The sequence below is a fragment of the Python bivittatus genome, unplaced genomic scaffold (assembly GCF_059951505.1).
Source record: "Python bivittatus isolate LINGU-HERP-01145 unplaced genomic scaffold, Pbiv_v1 ctg000790_np1212, whole genome shotgun sequence".
Taxonomy (NCBI): domain Eukaryota; kingdom Metazoa; phylum Chordata; class Lepidosauria; order Squamata; family Pythonidae; genus Python; species Python bivittatus.
The window spans coordinates 333,534-354,824 of record NW_028277110.1 but is presented as its reverse complement, the minus strand read 5'-3'; the positions used below and the strand labels follow the sequence as shown (position 1 = coordinate 354,824).

The 21,291-nt window shown below is 41.0% G+C and overlaps 1 protein-coding gene across 5 annotated transcripts in view; it reads right to left on the bottom strand.

The window, feature by feature from the left end:
- The window catches only part of CYSLTR1 (cysteinyl leukotriene receptor 1), a 28,586-nt gene extending 19,087 nt beyond the window's left edge, over nucleotides 1-9,499 (bottom strand). For 3 of the 5 annotated variants that reach the window (XM_007426606.3, XM_025165657.2, XM_025165659.2), the window contains exon 1: nucleotides 1,363-1,656. The gene's annotated coding sequence lies outside the window, so the exon portion shown is untranslated. Of the gene's footprint in view, nucleotides 1-1,362; nucleotides 1,657-9,380 lie in introns of those variants that run through there. The other 2 variants (XM_025165658.2, XM_088129230.1) reach the window with 2 other exon arrangements.
- Nucleotides 9,500-21,291: the final 11,792 nt, after the last annotated feature.

The following is a 21,291-nucleotide window of genomic DNA, read 5'->3' as shown; positions in this document are numbered from 1 at the left end:
TCCGTTGCACTATGGTGGCTTTCCAGCAACTATCAGTATTCCTGGACAGTACAGTTGTGTTGGTCTGTTATATCTGAGAACTGAGGATAACATATGGCTGAAGTGTCCTTATTCCTCCATTAACCCATATTAGGTCTATGTGCAAAGAGCAAGGGCTAAATGCTTCACCTCTGATGTTCAGATGAAAATCCTAAAATGTCTCTCAAGTCCCACTGAGGCACCACCTGTTCCCACCTGGATGTTCAAGATGTTTCAGAATTGGATCCTGCTTTTCTGTCTCGCTATCAACCAGTACAGACTGGCTTTAGAACACCAGACCGGGTTCCAAGAAGATTTATTTTGCAATGCACATACTTAGATCTTCATTCAATTATTTGATCATACCTTCCTTCCTCCTCTCACCCAGGTATGTCAACAAATGCTTTGTAGAAAGAGTGAATGGAGCCTGACAGAGTTCCAAAGAACCTGAATTGAACTTACAGTAGACAAACAGATAAGACTGTAAGTTAGATGTGGGCAATAAAAAAAACTAGTAGCAAGTTCTTGTCTTTCTATGGGGGCATATGAAGGGGGAGGGTTTTGTTGGTCAGCCTCCAGGACCCATGCATCTCAGCTACAAAGGGGGCAAGCACTATCACTGATAGGTCAGCTCGGTAAGCAAACATTTTGGCATTCCCTGACCACCAAATGGGCACAGATCAATGGAATGCCAAATTGAGGGTTCATAATATTAATCTGATTGGGTTGAATCAAGTCATAAGAGATAGAGAATGGCATGATGAGATTGATAATTTGTGAATTGGCAGACAGACAAGAATCTGTTTCTCATTTAGTAAAGGAATAGTGACATAGCAATCATCAAAAAGGATTATGCAAATATCATCAGCCCACGCAAAGCAGGTTTCAGGAATTCAGGTGCTCCAGATTGAGTGCCCTCAGGTGTTACATTGTTCTGGAGGTTCTCAAGATGAAGAGTCCAAGGTACACACAAGTATCTCTCTTCCTAATGAGAATAGTACCTGATTTATAAAAATGCTTGCTCTTTTTTTGTGGGGGTGGGGGGAACACACCAATGAAAGCTATGATACAGACATTCAATTCATAACATAACACCTCTTCTGGGCTAAGATTCAGAAGGTTTCTGCTTAAGCCTACTTCATTCATTGCACCACTGGATGGTCATTTCAACTACAGTATCACTGGGCAGGAAGAATGGACCAAATAGGGCTGATTCTACTTTGCAAGGGGCGATTGCAGTGACGAAACATACCATCGAGCCCATTCTCTCCAATTGTGAAGGCTTCCAAAGACTGTAACTTTGCTAATGTCAATAACACTCTCCATTTCAGCAAACTGACTTACTTGCAATGTCTCTGCAGGACTGTCGCTTGAAGCTTCTTGTCCCGTCCAAGCTGAGCAGGTGATCTTCTCAAAGGAGGTCGGCGTTCCACGTGCACACGCACGAAGTGGTGTTTTGAGAGAAATGACTTCAAGTCCAGGAAAAAAGAAAAAGAAAAAACTAGAAAGAAGGGAACCTGCCTTTCTGGGTGAATGAGAAAGAATGTGGATGAAAAATTAGCAAAATACCTGGGCTTCAAAAACGGGCTGCTACTTTCTCAGTCCCAGTTAGAGGGAACGTTCCATGCACACAGTCAGCTACCAGAAGCGGTTTGCTGTGTTTAAACAGAAAAGCCACAGAAGCCCCTCCTTATTCCTTTGGCTAGGGAGGGGCTAAGCCCTTTCAAGGAAGATAGCTTATTCTGTACAGTAGCAAGAACTGATTGCATCATTCAGTTCTGCTTTCTCTGTCATGTTACAACATGTCTTGGATGAATGCAGAGTGCCTGGGTTTCTTTCCACAACATACCTGTCTTTACTTGCTACCTAATTATATTTTTGCTGTTGTTGGAAGAGTTTGGAAGTCTGGAAAAAACGGTCCACATTTTTCTGTCTTAAGAGAGAGGCTGGGTTCCTGTAATAGTGTGGTGTAGTGGTTAAGGAGCTGAACAAGGAATGGGGACACCCATGTTCTAGTCCAGCCTCAGCCATGGAAACTCCCTGAGTGACTTTGGGCCAGTCCCTCCCCCTCAGCCCAAACTACTTCACAGAGTTGTTGTAGGCAAAAATAGGAGAAGGAAGGGCTATGTATGCGGCTTTGAATTCCCAAGCAAAAAGAATATAAATCTCACAAAGAATGCACTGGCGTAAAAATGTGCTTACCGACTTTGTGATTCAGTGCTTTTTGTGAAACCTGGCATTTGGGTTAATTCAGCAAAACATGATTCAGTTAAACATCGATTAATCCGATGTTATGACATCATCACACGAATGATGTAAAACGTGTCATTTTGCACTTACAACCTGTGCAAAATGATGCGTATGACATTGGTGACATCATGACGACAACAATGATGCATCAGATGATGCATCTCTCCCACCATCCTTCTCCTTCTTACCCTAGAGTTCCTTTGGAGGGAGAAGGAAGACAGAGGGAATTCCTGGGAGGGTAAATGGGGAGCCTCCCTATAAGACCCTGGCTTAAAACTCCCTAAGCCTAGTAGCCCCAATAAGCAATATAATGGATGTAGATTCAGACAGAACATCTAATATATAGCTGGGTCCAGTTGTACTTTCTGGTACCTTTCCCACACAGATCACAAATGCTCTGATCTGATTGCATATTGCCAGAACATCATGGGGCCTCTACGAATCTTGCAAGTTGAGACAATTAACTAGGTACATTATATAGCTCAATTTGTGCTATATATAATTCTAGAGGAGTGTTTCTCAACCTCATCAGCTTTAAGATGTGTGGACTTCAGCTCCCAGAATTCCCCCAGCCAGTATGCTGGCTGGGGGAATTCTGGGAGCTGAAGTCCACACATCTTAAAGTCGATGAGGTTGAGAAACACTGTTCTAGAGTAAGCCCCATGTTGACTGTTTTGCAGCATTTCCTCAACAGCTGAAGGGTGAGGCAGCTTCTCATTGGTGGAAACTGCTATTAACTCCTCCTCCAGGATTCCTCTCTCTTTTCTAAAGATGAGGCATCATGGAATCTTGGTTTCCTCCCACTGCCCTTTCCAGGGAACGCCTGGCTTGCTTCCCTCTGCCCCATGACAAGGCAAAAAATGAGAAGGAGGTCTAGCTGCACCCCAATTTCGGCCCTGTCCCCAGTTAGCAAGCTGGAAAGAATGCTGGCTGGTACGAAAAGGTGATGGTGGTGATGGTGGCTGGAAATTGTGCAGAGCAGAAGTCATCTCCCCAAAGAAGTGGACAAAGCCAGAAGCTTTGCAAGAGGGGTCTTTGCTAAATGCATACAGGAAAAGGGTTGTACCTTCCCAGTTTTTTGCTTTGCCGTAGCAAGCACACGTGACTCACCTTTAACTTTTATGGATTATTCCCTGAGATACATGTTTTATTACTCTTGTTTGTGCTGACTCAAAAAAAAATAATTTTATTGTTGCCTGAAATCTCACACTACTGCCTAATCTCATAAAAATGAATCTCATGCCCTGGAGAGTTCTGTTAATTCCAACCCTGAAATTATTTACCTGTTCATTTCCTCCATCACTTATCCCTGTCTGACTGAATAGATTCCCAGCAACTTCCAACAAACCCTCCAAAGTAAAGAACAATCAGAGCCAGAATCCCAAGCAGAATGAGAAAGAAAAATGAAACGTTAATCCATCAATTAAAAATTAAGTCCATCACCCCGTGAAATGTTAGGTTAGAAGGCAGAGGTGGGAAAGAGCGGCTTTTGCAGTTTTCTGAAAGGCTGAAAGTTGGATGTGGGCTGCTGGATCTCATTTTACAATACTCATCATAGAAGTCTAACTAAATTCAAGCAGGAATGGCTTCCTTACATATGACATATGACACCGCAAGACAAGCTAAGACATTTACATCAGTGTTTCTCAACCATAGCAACTCTAAGATGTGTGGACTTCAACTCCCAGAATTCCCCAGCCAGCATGGCTGGCTGGGGAATTCTGGGAATTGAAGTCCACACATCTTAGAGTTACCAAGGTTGAGAAACATTGACTTGGATTATGGCTTTCGAAGATATGAGGGAAGTTGATTAAAGAACAACAGAAACAAATGACTCAAATAGATATAAGCAATAAAGTTTAAAGCAAAGTATAAATACCTAAGCTAGTGGCTGAGGGGAAAAAATGAAAGGAAAGGGGAGAGTGCGCTACGGACTGCTTCTTTTTCATTATGCATATTTTCATTATACTATATCTTACTTATTTCTTGCGTCTTTTTTTTAAATCTTTTATATTGGTATAAGGCTTAGGCAATAATAAAACTAAACAACAACAAAACATTTCACAGAATTGAGGCAGCTGCAGAAAAGGTCTGCTGCCTGGATCTTGATGAGGCATCTCCCATTCCTGGGTTCATTGCAGGAGATGGGCAGACGCTCCTTGGGGAAGACAGTCCCCCCAAAATCTGGAACAAAGCCATGTAAGACTTCCTAAGTAATCGCCAGCACTTTGAATTTTGCTGGGAAGCATAGAGCCGGCTAATGCAATGCCCGGAATGCATTGTAATACTGATGAAATGGTTGCATCTTACACATTAACAAGCGAGCGGCTGCATTCTGCACTAAGTGAAGCTCCTGAATCATTATCAAAGGCAGCCTCAAGAAGGACCTATTGCGATAGCTCAGGGTAATGGTATGTGAAAAGGACCTTGGGAGATGGGGCAAAGAGATGCTGCCTAGGGAATGGTCAGATAAGAGACAGCATAGCCCACAGCTGCATAGTGGGTGGAGCAAGAGGCTCAGGAGGGACCCTCCCTAAGTTTTCAGGCTGTAAAGGTGAAGGCAGGAGAATTGTACTTTCAGACTTGCAAGATTCTGTTAAGGTAGCCTTACAATAAAATAGAATTAGCTCACCTGGTTGTATTTCCTGTCTGGTCTACCAGGTAAGGCTGACACTCAGCCTGAAAATTAGGACAACACTTCCTGTTGCCAAAACTTTTTAAAATGTTCTTGCCTGAGATCATAGGTGATGTTGATGTTTTCACCTGAACCCTTGGGACACTTGGCAATCTCATGAGATTTGGGCCATTTCTCATAGATTTTTTAAAAATATATTTAATTTGGGGGTCCTATGGATTCCCAATGAGCCATCACCCGTACCTTGGAGCCCATTGGCACAGTTTTGTTGGCCCTGATACATCTGAGTATCAACCTCCATCCAAGCAGATGGAGAAAACTGCTGTGGAAGCTAAATCTGACCTGGGCTCCAGAACACATTTGCAAAACAAGGGTTGTGCATGAACATGAAGGCATCCTGGAGGTTCACAGTCCAGCACCAGTCTCTTGGTTTACCAGTGTTGGGTTCTGAGCTGACTATAATATGGAAGTGATAACAACTTTTCAAGTTTATCTTACAGGCAAAAGAAAAGAATAAAACTGTAGGACTTACAGGAGAAGAAACAGCCTGTGTAATAATGGGGAAAGACGTGGAAATGCCTTAGCTGTGATTCTTGATACAAGAACTGAAATCCTATAAATAGAATCTTTTTTCCTCTAGGACCCTAGGGATTATATACTTATCACACTCTAAAAATCAGCTTTCCTCACTCAAGCTAAGGCGTATTGCAGAGGAAGTGCCTCCTTAAAAGAGTTTTCTTTAAGTTCATCTTACTGTTTTTGACATACAAAACCTTCTTCATTCCTGCCACTGCTAAACTGATTTATTGTCAGGACTAAAGCATGGTGACATGAATCTGGATTGTGGGAGTAAAATGCCCAAAATAATTGAAAATATCCTTCTGGGAAGAAGAGGAGTTTAAGGAAGACAGGAAAGGAACGTCGCTGGAAAATTAAACTGAAATCCTTATTATGGCTTATTATGGAAAGATCATCTCCCTCCATGTGTGGAGTCAGTTCTGCTGAACTGATTGGCAGAAGAAAGAAACTGAGGTTTAAGTTTAAGTACTTTGATCTCTGTCTAGCAATGTTTCCCATATCATTAGCAGCACTCTGATGTCAAAAGCTAAATTTCATTAATAAGCAAAATGTGAATAAACCTTTCTTGGATCCATCTTCCTCTGGGATAAATCTTGAAGGAATCATTTAATTGGTGGTGATCCTTAAGTTGCCATCGTTCCAAATAACTATTGCTTTGGAAAGGTGAGAATTACCTTTTTTCCATGGCAAAGCAATCTGGAGCCAATGTTGTTCTGTTAGTTAAACTCCTGGACAGAATGTTCTGCATGAGATTGGGAATGAAGGACCTCTTAGTTGAGGATGGTGGTAGAATATAGTGTCAAAAACAAATAAAACCCCAAAGCAAACAATTGCAGTAAAATAAGTAAATAAAATGAAGAATCCCAACCAATCAAATATAAGAACAGCAACCCCATTAGGTTCAGTTCCCAAAACCTGGTGGAGAATTGTTTTAAGTTCCCTCCTAAAGTCAACTGGGAAAGAAACATCTTTTCTTCGTGACATAGGCTATTCTACAAAACTGGGGATGTCCAGAGAGGTCACGTTCTTTGATCTTCACTCCTTTAGCTTCACAGTGGATGGGAATCTATACCCTGCTGTGCTGGCTCAGATGGGTCAAATTCTACCCCAAGCAGCCAAATTTTGCCATTCAGTCCTCCTTCATTCTTTCATTCATGCTATGATACAACCATCTCTTTGATCCCTCAATGTTGTATTCAATGTGCACTCATTCTTGATCCACCTGTTCCTGCCTTGCACTTCCTAAAGACCCCATTCCCACTGCACTCAGCTTAGTTTTATGTTTCTCCTGACATGCCCAATTATAGTATCACTTGCACATAAAAGCAAGTAGAAGCACACACGTACTCCAGCTATTTTCATCTCTTTCGACAAACATTTATTCTTCACAACAGGTCACATGCTGCTTATTACCTATCTATCAGGATTTCTACTGCTTAAAAGTTCTCCATCCATTTTCCTATTGTCAATAAACATTACCAAACTACCCAAGTTCATCTATTTGATCTGGTTTTTCTTCATTTGCATGTAACTTGGATTGACTCATTCCGTTTTCCTTGTCAGACGCAACTACCTTGGTCTATTATGCATGAACGCCAAACATTTTCACAAGCTCACTTAAGAAACTAACCCCCCTGTAGTTTCTCCATTCACTCTTGCTATTTTCCATTGTATAAGGGAATAATAAGCATATTCTTCCATTCATCAGACACAGAAGCTAGGTGCACAAAGCTAGGCGATGAAGACTGGTGGAGAGAGAGCCAAGAAAAACAGACCATTCACACGCGCGCACACACACACACACACACACAAGCACACATACGTGGCTCCTTTATAATTAAATAAGTGCAAAAACATCTCCCTCCACCTGTGAAAATTTCTCCACATTTCTCTTCTCCTTTGAAAGCATTTCTAAAGCAAATTTATTTTCATCAAATTGTAAGATAAATGCTCATTTTAAAAGGAAAGAGAATTTCTCTGCCCAACATTCATTTTTGCTGACATCCCATATTGTTCTGTTACTCTTCTAAGAAGGGAGATAACCTGGCAGGCCACTGACCATCTTTTGCAAATCCTATATTCTCCAGCCATCATCTTCAATCATACCAGCCAGTTATTCTTGCTATTTGGGCTGAGGATGATGGAAATACTTCCCATCGTTCTCAGCCCAAATAGCAAGAACTGGCTGGTATGATTAAAGTTACACTACAACATATCTGGGACAGCCAGTTCGGTGTAGTGGTTAAGGCACCAGAGTAGAAACTGGGAGACCATGAGTTCCAGTCCCACCTTAGGCATGAAGCCAGCTGGGTGACCTTGGGCCAGTCTCAGCCCTGGGAAGAAGGCCAGGGCAAACCACTTCTGAAAAATCTTACCAGGAAAACTTCAGGGACTTGTCCAGGCAGTCGCCAGAAGTCAACACTGACTTGAAGGCACAAATATCTTCATCAACCTATCCCAAGAATACCAGTTTGGACAATATTTCTGTAGACCACAGCTTATTAAGAACATAGGGAGAATTAAAGGCATCAAAAGCAACAAATAAGTGCTGCTAAACAGCTGGTGGTTGAGAAAGGGGTTCAACTGTGAGATTTGGTGTAGGAGCTGTATCTTGAGAACATAATGTGAAGAGAGGGAGTAAGGTGCAGGGCTTCCCTGGGAACAGCATCCACTGGAAAGGAATTTCCAACCATCCAGGCTCTTCGTTATACAGATATACTTTCAATTACACTTTCAATTATGAGTTAATTAAGGCATAGCTGGTCATTTCCAAGGCTTTGCACTTTCTAGATCAACCAGTTGACTAGTCAACCAATCCAATTAAAAAGGGAAAAGAAAAGTGGCTGCAGAAGCTCAAGTTCCTTTGTCCCTTGCATTTAATAGAGGACTGAGGGGTAAGCAAAGAGATGGGGGCACCAGATTGATGGGGGCAGTCACACAAGAAACTGGAAGAACTAATTGGACTCAGAGAATTGCCAGCATGAAGCATGTCATTTCCGGCCACCTCTTCAATGTATATCAAAGCACCCTACAGTGCCTGTACACACAGTGTCTGGAGGTGGAATAAGAAGGGAAGCACCACTTTCATGGCACCATGTCTTAAGCCTTTGTTGGGCAATCTCAGCTGTGCAAGGAGACTGAGATACAACTGGAATCATATGGAGATACTGTATGCTTCAGAACTGGTTAGTGGGCTGCCCTTACACCAAGGCAAGGAAGCTGTGTGGATTTGCCATAGATAATTTTGGGACTTTCTCTCAGCCCAATTTGCCTCACAGGGTTATTGTGTGGAAAGATTGGAAGAGAGGTATTATATTTTGCTCCTGGAGAAAAGGCAGGAAATACAGTGAATAAGAATAAATATAAATGTATTCATTTCAAGAGAGGTAGATATGTCTGTCTTTGGTAGGAAACTAAACTAAACCCAATTAAGATCTGTGTGGCACATCAAAAGCTAATCCATTTATTATCATTTATATTGGATCACCATGAGAGATTTGGAATGGTGGCTGAATGACTCTAGAAGACCTCCATGAATCAGAAACGTATATGCTTGCTACATCCTCTTCCCTCTTTTCAGACACCCTCAAAGGGAATATCTTTACATCATGAAGATTCAATGGTTCCAGATTTTTTTTTTTATTCTTCAAATACCAAAACCATTAAAGACATGGAATGCTGATGAGGGAAAAAGATAGCAATTCAGGAGAAGTGGAAACGTTGTGAGGAAATGATGTTTTATAGCCACCCATGCTAGTTTGCTAGGTGATGATATTTTATGTTTGGTAGCAACACTAAGAGATCTCACTAAGTTTACATACAGACAGCATGAGGAAAAACGTTAACGTGCTAAAAATATTTTTTCAATGCATAATTCTGGCTTTTTGTTTCTGCTTACCTCAAAAGTGTCTGGAAATCACATGATATCTGAAAGGGATGCTTGAGAAATGTTGGTGTCAAGTTTGTAAACATCAGCCCACACAAAGGTTCTTCTAATTCCATCTTCATTGGTCCTTCTTTGAAGAATGCCGCAGGCTGACATGTAACAAGTAACTGTTAATGCCGGGTTTCCTCAGAAAAACCCCACTATCTTTGGAGTCTCCTCCACTGATAAACGAGCCTGACACTCACTCAAACTCTTGTTGGCAATTACAGAGACTATTTAAAAAATAAAGCCTGAATATTCCCATGTCTTTCAACCATGTGTTTAAATTTCCTAGTGACCTTTTAACACATCTTATCTTTATCATTTTAAGCCCCTACTATTTAGCACTCTCTCAACTGATGAATAAAGGGATCTTAATTAATCCCTTTATCTTTCGGGTGAATTTGTCACTATGCTTTTATGGTGTGTCACCCTGAAAGTTGCTGCATGAGTGGGTAAATGAATACGCAGTGAAAACTGTACCCATGAAATGCCACAAATGACTAATAAACTGCATCTGCTGTTTTAAAACATTTACTGAGACACGCTCATCTTTAGGTTTTGCAAACATCAGCTCAAAGTGACTAAAAAGAGACCTAAAACTCATACAACTTGAAACCATTTGGAAGATATAAAGATTCTAATTGGAACAAAATAGTCTTACTTAGAGCACCACATGCAAAAGTCTTTGGTCCTAGCCTACTATTAGGCAGGAAAAGGCAATCAGTTTTTAGTTATTACTGGGAAAATATCAATCAAGTATGGAGAAAATCTATCTATGTGGTTGCTAGGAGTTGAAAACAACTCGATGCCACATAATCAATCAATCAATCAATCAATCTATTAATAGATCAAGTCAGAAATCACAAAAAGCCATGAACTATTCTGAACTAATTGATTTAGTCAGAATAAAATCCAGAAAACTGAATTTGATTTGTAGAATCTTTACACAGTATTAGTCCTCGCCTTTGCTATTCTTTCATTTGCAAAGCCCTTTGTGGGAATTTCTTGCTTACATGCAAGAACATGTAACATGTTCATCTTTGTTGTGATCATATTCCCAATTTTGGGGCAAGGTAACTAACTAAAGAAGGAATCACTCTTCTCCTTTCAAAGGCAGAATGACTTGGGCAGACCTGAGATGGAACACAATCTTTCTACGGGCATTTGCCAGAAGATGGAAGGTCTTGAAATTGGGTAGAGAACAAAGTTTCCATACCATTCAGACGTTCAGCTGAGAGATTGGATAGCAACTGTTCTATTATTTGCTGAGACTTCTCTGAACTGTCCATTTTTGATAAGCAGAAGCCCAGCCCAGATTGCGTGGATCACTGAACTCCCTTCCAAACTCATTTTAACTAAGCTTTCACCCCATGAAGACAATCTTGACTCACCCAAAGCAGGATAAAGGGACAGTCTTTACATTTTTGGCATTAAGAGCTGCAAATACCTCTTTCACGGCTGAGAATCTACTTGAAGGCCTCTAAGAAAACTACATTTTTCTTGGCCTTGAGATGACAAACTAAGATCTTTGAGCCTTTTTTGTTTTGTTTTTTTTGAAAATCAGCTTGACAGGAAACTTCTCAGCTACTAAACTTTTGCCACATACAATAAATGAGTGAATGCCAAGATGTTTGGAGTGGAAAGAATAGGGTCAATACACATTTTGGAAAATAAAAAAGATGTCGCTGTTCTTGATTGGGAAAGGTCAGGAAATGTAGCAGGAAATTTCAGCCCCTCTGGAGTCTCATCAGCCTAGCTTGTTCTCCAAAGCTCTTTTTCCTCTTCTGTGTCCTCTTTACAGCTGTCCTTACAAAGACTTTTATTTATTTTTTGGGTACAGACTGTTTTCATTTTTGCTTGGATGGTTGTTCGTCATGGCTCACCTTACACGACAGCTTCCTCATTGATTTCCAAAATGATGGTGATCTGGGATCTTTCTTAACTTCAATCCAGGTTGAAAAAAGAAATCATACCTTGGAAGGGATTTGAACTTGCTTTTATTGTTCTCCTCCATCTGTTTCAGGAGCACTGATTTAGCACTATTGCCTTATTTACATGACTTTTGCTACTGAGGGGAAAAATATTTTGATGTGCAGTATGGTTTTAATTCCAGTGAATGAAATTGAACATGCTTTTGAAATGCCATTGAGTTGCTTCTTTTCATTTCTTTTAAAGGAGAAGAGAATTTGACTGGAGCATAGGAGACTTGCAAAGGTTGGTCAATAATGTAATTCATTCCTTTTTTGAAAGAGTAACCAAATGGCATGGCATTTCAGCAAAAATTAGTGCTGGAGCTAATTTCCTACCTCCTTAAGTAACCAATTCTTATTTAGTTTGATGGGAAAAAATTGCTTTAGAGAAGAGAATTTAGATGGAATTCTCAAGGGTGGAATATGATGTTCTTCTCATGAGTGACCAAGGGAAGTGGGTAAGATTAGCTCTCTTTCATTGTGCAACTGTTTCTTCAGCTGTCTATCGCTTTCGTTTTCCACATTTCCATCAACTCCCAGGGTAAATTTTTTTTTTAAATTATCATGACTGCTAAGAGGGAATCCTAGCCTTGGGATGGTTTGGGAAATTCTCCTTCCCCTGCAGTTATTTGGGAAAATCGCCCATCCAATATCTCTTGACTAGCATAGTTGGTGGAGAATTCAGAAGGCTATTTTTGTCCAGCTATTCCTTAAAATGGTCTTGATCCCCAGCTCAAGCCCACTGGGGGCATATGCTACCTCTAGCTGCAGTATTTGGATCACATGGCAGCAAAAATTGTCTGGCAGCTGTGGAGGCTCTTTGTAGCCCCTTAAGGTGATTGATGCCATGTGTCCACACTGTTCCCACACAGCCTGATGCACAAGCACTTACACAGCAGACCACGATGACACCCACAAAAGCCAGCAGTGTAAGAATGCAGAAGACCTCTAAGAACTGCCTGTCATTCGCACAGTCTGGCTGGCAGGGTGCCTAGATGTGTTTTATTAACAGTAGAGTCCTAGAACTGTGGAGTTGAAAGGGACAAGCAGGACCACCTTGTCCCACCCTCTGCACAGTGCAGGGAATCCAGTTCTACCATCCTTCAGAGGTGACACCTCCTCTTTAAAACTTCCAGAGATGGCGAACCCACAACCCTGTAGGGAGACTGTTCTACTCTTGGAACAATCTCACACCAGGAAGATTTTCCTTCTGCTGAAACAAATGCTTATAACCTGCCCCAGTCCCAAAGGACCCTGGGCAGTATACAATAAGAAAACTCAAATCATTCCAACAAAGGAAAAACCAAAACATGATAATAAAATCCAGTCCAAAGTCCTCAGTCACTCATCTGGGCCCAAAGTCTCACTGCAATAATAACAATTTAACTCTTTCCAGAACGTTGACTCAGTGAGAGCCACAAACTGGAAGGACAGAATTCCCCAAAGTGCTTCTAAAGCATCTGTAGGGCTGATTTTTCTCCCGATGGGACAAAACACACCGTTGCTGCTCCCTTGGCTTCTCTTGCCTACTTCACTTCTGTGTGTCACCACAACTGAATCAAGGAAGAGAGGCAGCTGAGAGGACCCCCTTGGCCCCATGCATAGCTACGCTTCTGCCAGTCTACCAAAGAAAAGTACCAGGGAAGGAAGCCCCATGAAGAGCCGAACCAGACTCCTCAGAGCCAGCTGGACAATCACACTTGGGCATCCTGTTCCCTAGTGTCAGAGTGCCTCTGTGCCTGAGTACACATCAACGCATGTGAATATATAGCCCACATCTATTAGCCATTGGAGCACACAGATAAAAGATGGCCAATCTCTATTTTAAAACAGTCGCATCAAGACATTCCCAGAGATCATTGATATCACATCTAGGTGAGCCACGCATCCTGTTTTCCAAAAGGGCTTTCCCACCTAAGTTTGTAAGAGAAAGAGGAAACACTTTTGGAGGAGGAGGAGGAGGAGGAGGAGGAGGAGGAGGAGGAGGAGGAGGAGGAGGAGGAGGAGGCACTTTGAAGTTGACCATCAGCAAGGAATCTATCAGCCTGTGGGAAATCAACAACGTTCCAGTTTTCCTCACTAGAATATAAATCTAGTTAAACTATCATATCACTGTCTAAATGTGTCATATAAATTAGTCCTTTTATAGGGGTGGGAGAGATGCTTTGCTAGATATAACCGTTGGAGTCTAAAAGTATCTCTCTATGATGTTAATCTAGTTTCTTTGATGTTTCAAAAGAGGGTACAATCTAAATTAATCTTGAACCTTTTAGATTTCCATCTCTTCTCCTCCTTTCTCTTTCCCCCAGCATGTCTAATTCCAACCTAAACTCACTTGAACGTGCACATTCTGTGGGAACACAATTTTGTTATGACGCTATTTATGTCACGTTGACCAAAGGGTCATCATTCTCAAAATGTTACGTGCAGGATCTCTAATCACTGCATTGGAAGCAGTCAGTTCTGAGCCTCTTTTGTATAAGTATCATGCTTCATCTTAACAAACACTGTTGTTCCCAACTCTGAGCTATCACAATTTTCCTGAACTGAGCTGCTATTACTGGCCATTTTAGGTGACTTTTTTCTCTAAAACTATTACAGTAAATAAACTGGTGACATCTCCACCAGGAACTAGGAGGGATGGTATCGTGTGGAGAGAGCTAGATGAAGATCATCTTCCGTAGAAATTTGTTTCTTATCTCAACACTAAGTATATTTAGCTTCGTGAATAAGATAAATGAAGTACCAAGTTTTAACTGGTATGCATTAAAAACTTTTCATTCCCCAAATCATGGTGTTTTCTTCTCCCCATCCCTCTGCTTTTCATAATTTGTTTTTGATTTCCAGTGTTTTGGACCGGGCAGTACTTTTGGGTTTTCACTTGTTCCACAGCCTTGTTGTATGTATAAAACAGTGTTTCTCAACCTTGGCAACTTTAAGATATGTGGACTTCAACTCCCAGAATTCCCTAGCCAGCATGGCTGGCTCAAGAATTCTGGGAGTTGAAGTCCACATATCTTAAAGTTGCCAAGGTTGAGAAACAATGGTATAAAACATACCTCGTACTAAGCTGTAACATGGTCTGGCTTCGCATTTGGGGTGAACTCAGCCACTGCAATTTATAAAATTTAGTTTATAGCTCAGTGCCTTGCACAACCCATCCAATACGGTGTATTCACAGAATCATAGATATGAAGGATTGGAAAGGACCACAAGGATTTTCTAGTCCAGTGTTTCTCAACCTTGGCAACTTTAAGATGTGTGGACTTCAACTCCCAGCTGGCTGGGGGAATTCTGGGAGTTGAAGTCCACACATCTTAAAGTTGCCAAGGTTGAGAAATACTGTTCTAGTCCAACCTTATGAAACATGTAGGAAACAATTGTTAAAACAAGCCCAGACAGTGGGACTTAATGATGAATAGTCATATATAGGATGGCCTGTGAAAAGGAAGGATGTGTCCATGAAGCAGCGTAGGAAGAATTTTGAATGAATGTTAGGAAACTGAAACGCAAGCTATTTGCGTACAGCTAAAAATGGAAAGGAAGCAGACGTGACCTTTTTCTAACTTGACCAGTGATTGTTTTCACCTTTTGTCCTTAGCTCGCATCTAGTAATGATCCACAGCCTAACCAGGATGTTGCTGTAGGTGCTACAGGTCCATGGACATCATGTAGCATATTCTTCCATTTTTGTTTGTTGTGGGACAGTTGGTTGCCTCTATCAGGTTGACTCTTAGTTTCACTAGATCTTCATGCTTAGCCAAGGGTTTGGGGGGGGGGGGTTGGTGCTGATCACTGTACCTTCCAACCTATGGGGTGTGATTTCTAGAGTAATTGATAAGGAAGTTGGCATGTGGAGTGGTTAAGGGACCAGGCTAGAAACCAGAGACCATAAGTTCTAGTCCTGCCTTAGGCATGAAGCCAGCTGGGTGACCTTGGAACAGTCACTTTTTCTCAGCCCTAGGAAGGAGGCAAGGGCAAACCACTTCTGAAAAATCTTGCCAGAAAACTGCAGGGACTTGTCCAGGCAGTTGCCAGGAGTCAACATTGACTCGAAGGCACAGAAAAAAAAGGAAGGAAGGAAGGAAGGAAGGAAGGAAGGAAGGAAGGAAGGAAGGAAGGAAGGAAGGAAGGAAGGAAGGAAGGAACTTTGTTATAATTTGCTTTACAGGTCTAACCTGTGCATTGGCTCCCTTTTCCAGAGAGAGAAAAAGTGGGCTGCAGGTTATTTAAAACTAGCCAGAGGAAGAACTTTCTCTGAGCAGAAGTGATGATTGTGAGATTGCTATCTCAGTACAGTGAATGAGCAGATGTAGCAGTTTTACTCAGTCTGGTGCCTGTCCAATATGTCAGGCTTTCATTCAATATATTGATGTTGACCTTAGACGCAGGATGGAGAAACTCTTTTCAATGTCACCGCTGTGGGGGAAAGGCAACCAGAGAAAGGGTGTTTGGGTACCTCATCTTGTAAAGTGACACTCCTCCTCTAAGGAGGCCAGACCGAGGTCCTCACTGTTGCTCTTTCATCAACTGGCTAAGACCAAGACATCCATCGAAGATTATGGATTTGGGAATGGTTACTAAAAGTAACATGGAGTGCAAAAGGGGCCAACAACCAAATAAAAATGGAAAGTTCCCTTGAGGCTATGGATAAAACATTCATGCTTTGCAATATGTAATGTGAAGAGATGATAGACTATGAAAATGAATGAATGAATGAATGAATGAATGAATGAATGAATGAATGAATGAATGAATGAATAAATAATCTGGCAAGACCGATTGGAAGTAGAATAAATGGAATATAACAAATAAGGTTGGATGGGTGGAGATTAAAGAGATGACTGGAATGTCCTTGGAAAAGCTACAGGATGTGGATGGAGACAGGCCAGAACGGCACGTATTTATTTATGAGATCACCAGGAGTCAAGCTCAATTGAATGGCACCTAGATCATTAATTTAGGAAGATCTGTTCGCTATAGACAGTGCCAGAAATTTGGAATAACACAAATCTGAAAATAACCGGGAAGATGTTTTACTAGAATGCTTGGTTAAAATAAGGGATCAATACTTTAATCAGTTCATTTCTAATTATTATTTTAAAGACTTGGAGAGGCTGCTTGCTGAATGTGACTTACATCTACAACATCTGCTTGGCAGTGCATACAACTGAAACATGTACCGTACTAACCGAAGAGTATGGCCTGGATGCGGTAGCAGCCTCCAAGGTACCTGCCATTTTAAGATCCTTAAGAATTTTCTTACCTAAAGGCTGCAATAAAGATTTGTTGTTGTTGTTGTATCCTGAAGAGATGCAGCATTCAAACAGACCCCAACAATTCAATGTAAATCAAATAATTGGTGCAGTGACATCATGAACCGTGGTATGTTCTCTGCCCTTCTGCAGAGACCCAAGATTGTACATGTGTGTATGCATGTGTATGTAAGTGTAGACGTGTATGTGTGTGCACACATATACATACCCACACTCACACATCCAATAATCCTTCTCTGTGACACTATGAATATAGGAAGTAAAGTCAAATATGTCTGGAAGGCGGAGAGCTGGGAAGGTTGATCTGGGGTTTTTTTCCCCCCTAAATGATGCCTGTTTAAAAAGGTAGCATTCTGTTGCTAAAACACAGAATAGTAAGATGGGAAAAAGACGAGGGTTTTCTGTCATGATATCCCCAGCCTCGCTCTTCTTTTCCTGTACCTCCTCTCATATTGCCTGGGCCATACAGTACACTTAGTTCCTCAGTGCAGTTCCTGCCATGGATAACATTAAGAGCTAACTCTGTTCTCCTTCTCCTTCTCCTTCTCCTTCTTCTCTTCCTCTTGTCCTTCCTCTTCCTCTTCCTCCTCCTCTTGTCCTTCCTCTTCCTCTTCCTCTTCCCCTTCCCCTTCCCCTTCCCCTTCCCCTTCCCCTTCCCCTTCCTCTTCCCCTTCCCCTATCTCTTCTCCTTCTCCTTCTCCTTCTCCTTCTCCTTCTCCTTCTCCTTCTCCTTCTCCTTCTCCTTCTCCTCCACCACCACCACCACCTCCTCCAAAAGGGTTTATGGAAGAATGTTTAGCTGGATGGAAACTCCACACCACCAATTTTCAACCCTAATCCGAGACAACAAGATTCGGGACAACAAGTCAACCCTAATCCCTCCAAAGCAGGTTGAAAATGATCCACAGTCATTTTCAGTTCCATATACTCAGAAACACTGAGGACATGGAGCAAAGAACGTCATTTGATGCACCAAGCTGCAGGAATTGTAGTTTCCATAGAAAAAGGAAGAAAATAAATGAAAACAAAAATGAAAAGATGTCTATGCTTTGCAGACAGCTTGTTCCCTTATAACCTTCTTGATTTTCCCCTTGGTTGCTTCACCTGGGCCACTGAGGGGGGATAAAAAGCTGTCAAGCCACTGTTCCCCTTACAGTAGGGATTCTCAAACTCAGGTGATGAAATTAAATGGTGCAACCCCTTCCCCATAAACAAAGCTAATGATTTCATCAGTGTTGAGGTTTTGCAAGATATAAATACACCATTTACTTTTTAAGAATTAGATTTTAATTTATATATCAAATAAAACAGTGAGCCTTGCAACTTTATAAAATAATTACCTCTCAAGCAAAAAGAACCCCGATAAAAGTTAATTTGCAGGTAAGCCATATACAAATCTGTGCAGTCTTTGGTGGTCTCTGAGCTTGGTGGTTTGCTTGCGGACATTTCATTACCCAGCTAGGTAACTTCATCAGTGCAGTGATGCACTGATGATGTTACATAATCAGGTAATGAAACAATGCGCTGATGATGTTAATGAATGGTAATGAAATGTCTGCAAGCAAACCACCAAGCTCAGAGAGCACCAAAGACCACAGTTCAATCCTGAGCTATAGATATTCTCTTCTCTTGGACTCATATGTAAATCTCTTAAGCAGGAGCCATTCGCAATTTCCAGTGAAGAGAAAGGAGACAAAGGGATGCTTCTGAATCATATTAACTAGAATTACAGCATGCAGCTCAAGAGAAATTTATCCCTGGGGAACAATCCCAGTTCCAAAGAAGTGACCTAAAGTAGTTTTAAAAGGGGGTAGGGGAAAGTCTCCTCTTGACTCTCTTGACTAGAAATGAGGTCTGTTAAAACAGTAAACAGAAAGAACCAGAGCTACAAATCTGGAAATGGACAGCTTGATATTCTTGCACTGGAAATGATAAAGAGAAACAAAGACCAGCTAATGATGGTGAGAAAATTTCACTGCTTCCATTAGAAGAACAGATTTACGGAAAGTCACTAACCTTGGCATTCACGCCTTCCAAACCTAGCCAAATCACAATGCTGCTGTTTTTTTTTTGTTTGTTTGTTTGTTTTGTAGAGGGGAAACTGAATTCTTACTTTTCCTTCTGCCTATTTTAAGATGGAGGCCTCCTGCTTCAAAACCAAGTTCCAGAATCAATCGTTTCATCATGTCCAAAATCTGTTTTCAGGTAAGCCTGATTCTTCTTAACCCAGGGGACCAGTACCATTCTAAGATGGCGCCATCATTGCAGTTAATATTCACTCTCTCCTAGTTTTTTTATATTTTAATAATGATTGTTTTTGTATTTTTTTAATAATGCCTGTTTTTTACCTATTTATTGCTTTTACTTCATGGTTGTACGCCACTCAGAGTCACTTTTTTCTGAGATGGGCAGCCATATAAATTTGATAGATGGATAGATGGATAGATGGATAGATAGATAGATGGATAGATGGATAGATAGATAGATAGATAGATAGATAGATAGATAGATAGATAGATAGATAGATGATGGATGGATGGATAGATGATAGATAGATAGATAGATAGATAGATAGATAGATAGATAGATAGATAGATAGATGATGGATAGATGGATGGATGGATGGATGGATGGACGGACAGACAGACAGACAGACAGACAGACAAATTGCTTTATTACTGGGAACGTATAGTCTTCTCCCTATCCATCTGGAACAACAGGGATAGGCATTTGTAACAAGAATCAGCTTATATTAACGATGGAGAGAAATGGATTCAGTTCACATGTTAATAAGGCTCTCTCAATGTGTACCTTCCCTATATATGCATTTGAATTCAGGAGGCATAAAAAAAGCAGGGACAGCGTACCAACATGTGGCCTCCCAGTCACTACCTCCATAATGCCTCCTGGTTCCACCAACCATCTTCCTCAGCCTGCACAGCTACTAGGGGAGCTCAGGAAAAGGCATGTCTTCTCTATGGAGCTACACACAGATACAGCAAGGATTCCCATCCTGGATCTGTAGCACTTGACAAACTTTGGAGCTGAATGCCAAACAGCTTTAATCCTGATTACTTTTGCAACATTCTTTTGGTTGGAAAGAAGAAAAACGATATCCTAAATCAGTGGTTCCCAACTTTGGGACCTTTAAGAAGCGTGGACTTCAACTCAATTCCCCAGCATGGCTGGCTGGGGAATTCCAGGAGTTGAAGTCCACACTTCTTAAAGGTCCCAAGGTTGGGAAACCCTGTCCTAAATAGTGGACAGGGCTGAGGATTATTTATTTATTTATTTAATTGTTAGGAACTGCATTAGCTTATTATGAATGCTGCCTAAAGTCCATTGGGCTGTTAGTCACTGAACCTGCTAGATGTGAACTAAATGCAGTTATATGTCAAAACCAGCACCTTTCCAAATGAAAGGGTTTGCAATGGAAGGTAACCATGGCTGGATTCACTCACAGGTTCCAGAAAATTCAAGGAAAGGTTGATTTCAGCCACTAAACGTTATATAAAAATTAACACTCATTGAAGAATATGCTGAAACTGGAATAATCCCACTGGACTTGTTCCTTCTTCCAACGTAGCAACAGAATAGGTTTCACGGGAAAACTAAATTGTGCTCAGGTGAAATCATTTTACGGTTGGCAGTAATGTTCCAAGTCAAGAGTATGAATAATGTAAAAAGAAAAAATTAACCCTGGCAAAGTTAAATTTCTTTTATTGCATATTTCCCTGTTTCATACTGGAGAAATTGCACGTAAATCTTGTTAGATCAATCAGCCCATCTAATTAATTAAGACATATGAGATCACTAAGCAATTTCTTTTTTTTATTATTATTTCCTAACAAACTTTCAGCAAAGTGTATTATGTCAGCGATAATAGACAGTTTGAGTTTCACATGCCCAATGATGCCATTTCAGGTGGTTTGCACATAATGGGCATTCTGGTGCCAAGAAACTTGAAGTCCAAGTCATTTACCAATTTAAAAGATTAGATTCTGAAAGTTGGATAGAAATGACTGTTACTCTGGAGCGCCTAAATAAATCATGTCAATTACGAAAATTCATTGGCTAACAGAGCAACACTTGCCAGTGTCATGAACATAATTGTTTTATGGAAGAAAATTACAAACTGGAACTCCTGCATTAAAAAAGTGGGGTTTTTTTCCTCCAAAACCAACTTCGTCTCCAATTTTAGGTACCCATGGCAATTAATCCATTATGCGCTTGGAGAGCGCATAATCCGTAAGAGCTTGCTGCTTGCTCCGTGCCCTTGTCATACATGTATGTGATCTTCTGAGGATACCACCGTGTGATAAAACCAAGAAAATCAAGCCCAAGAGCTGGATCTGTTATCAATGGCATCAGTCAATTCATCTATTTTTACCTAGAATGTTAAGAACGGTTCCCAAATCACTGGCATTATTATTTCTAATAATAAGGCCAAACATATTTGCCAACCTTAACACAATGGCAGAGAGAGAATGCAAAATAATAGGGAGCTCTTCCCTGGTATTATTAAGTAACATCAATCAGAGTTTTAAAAAACCTCACCAGATAACCCAAAATCTGTGCCAGTTTAACTTCCTTTCACCTGCACATGAGATCTGCACAAAGGAGAGAGAGAGATTT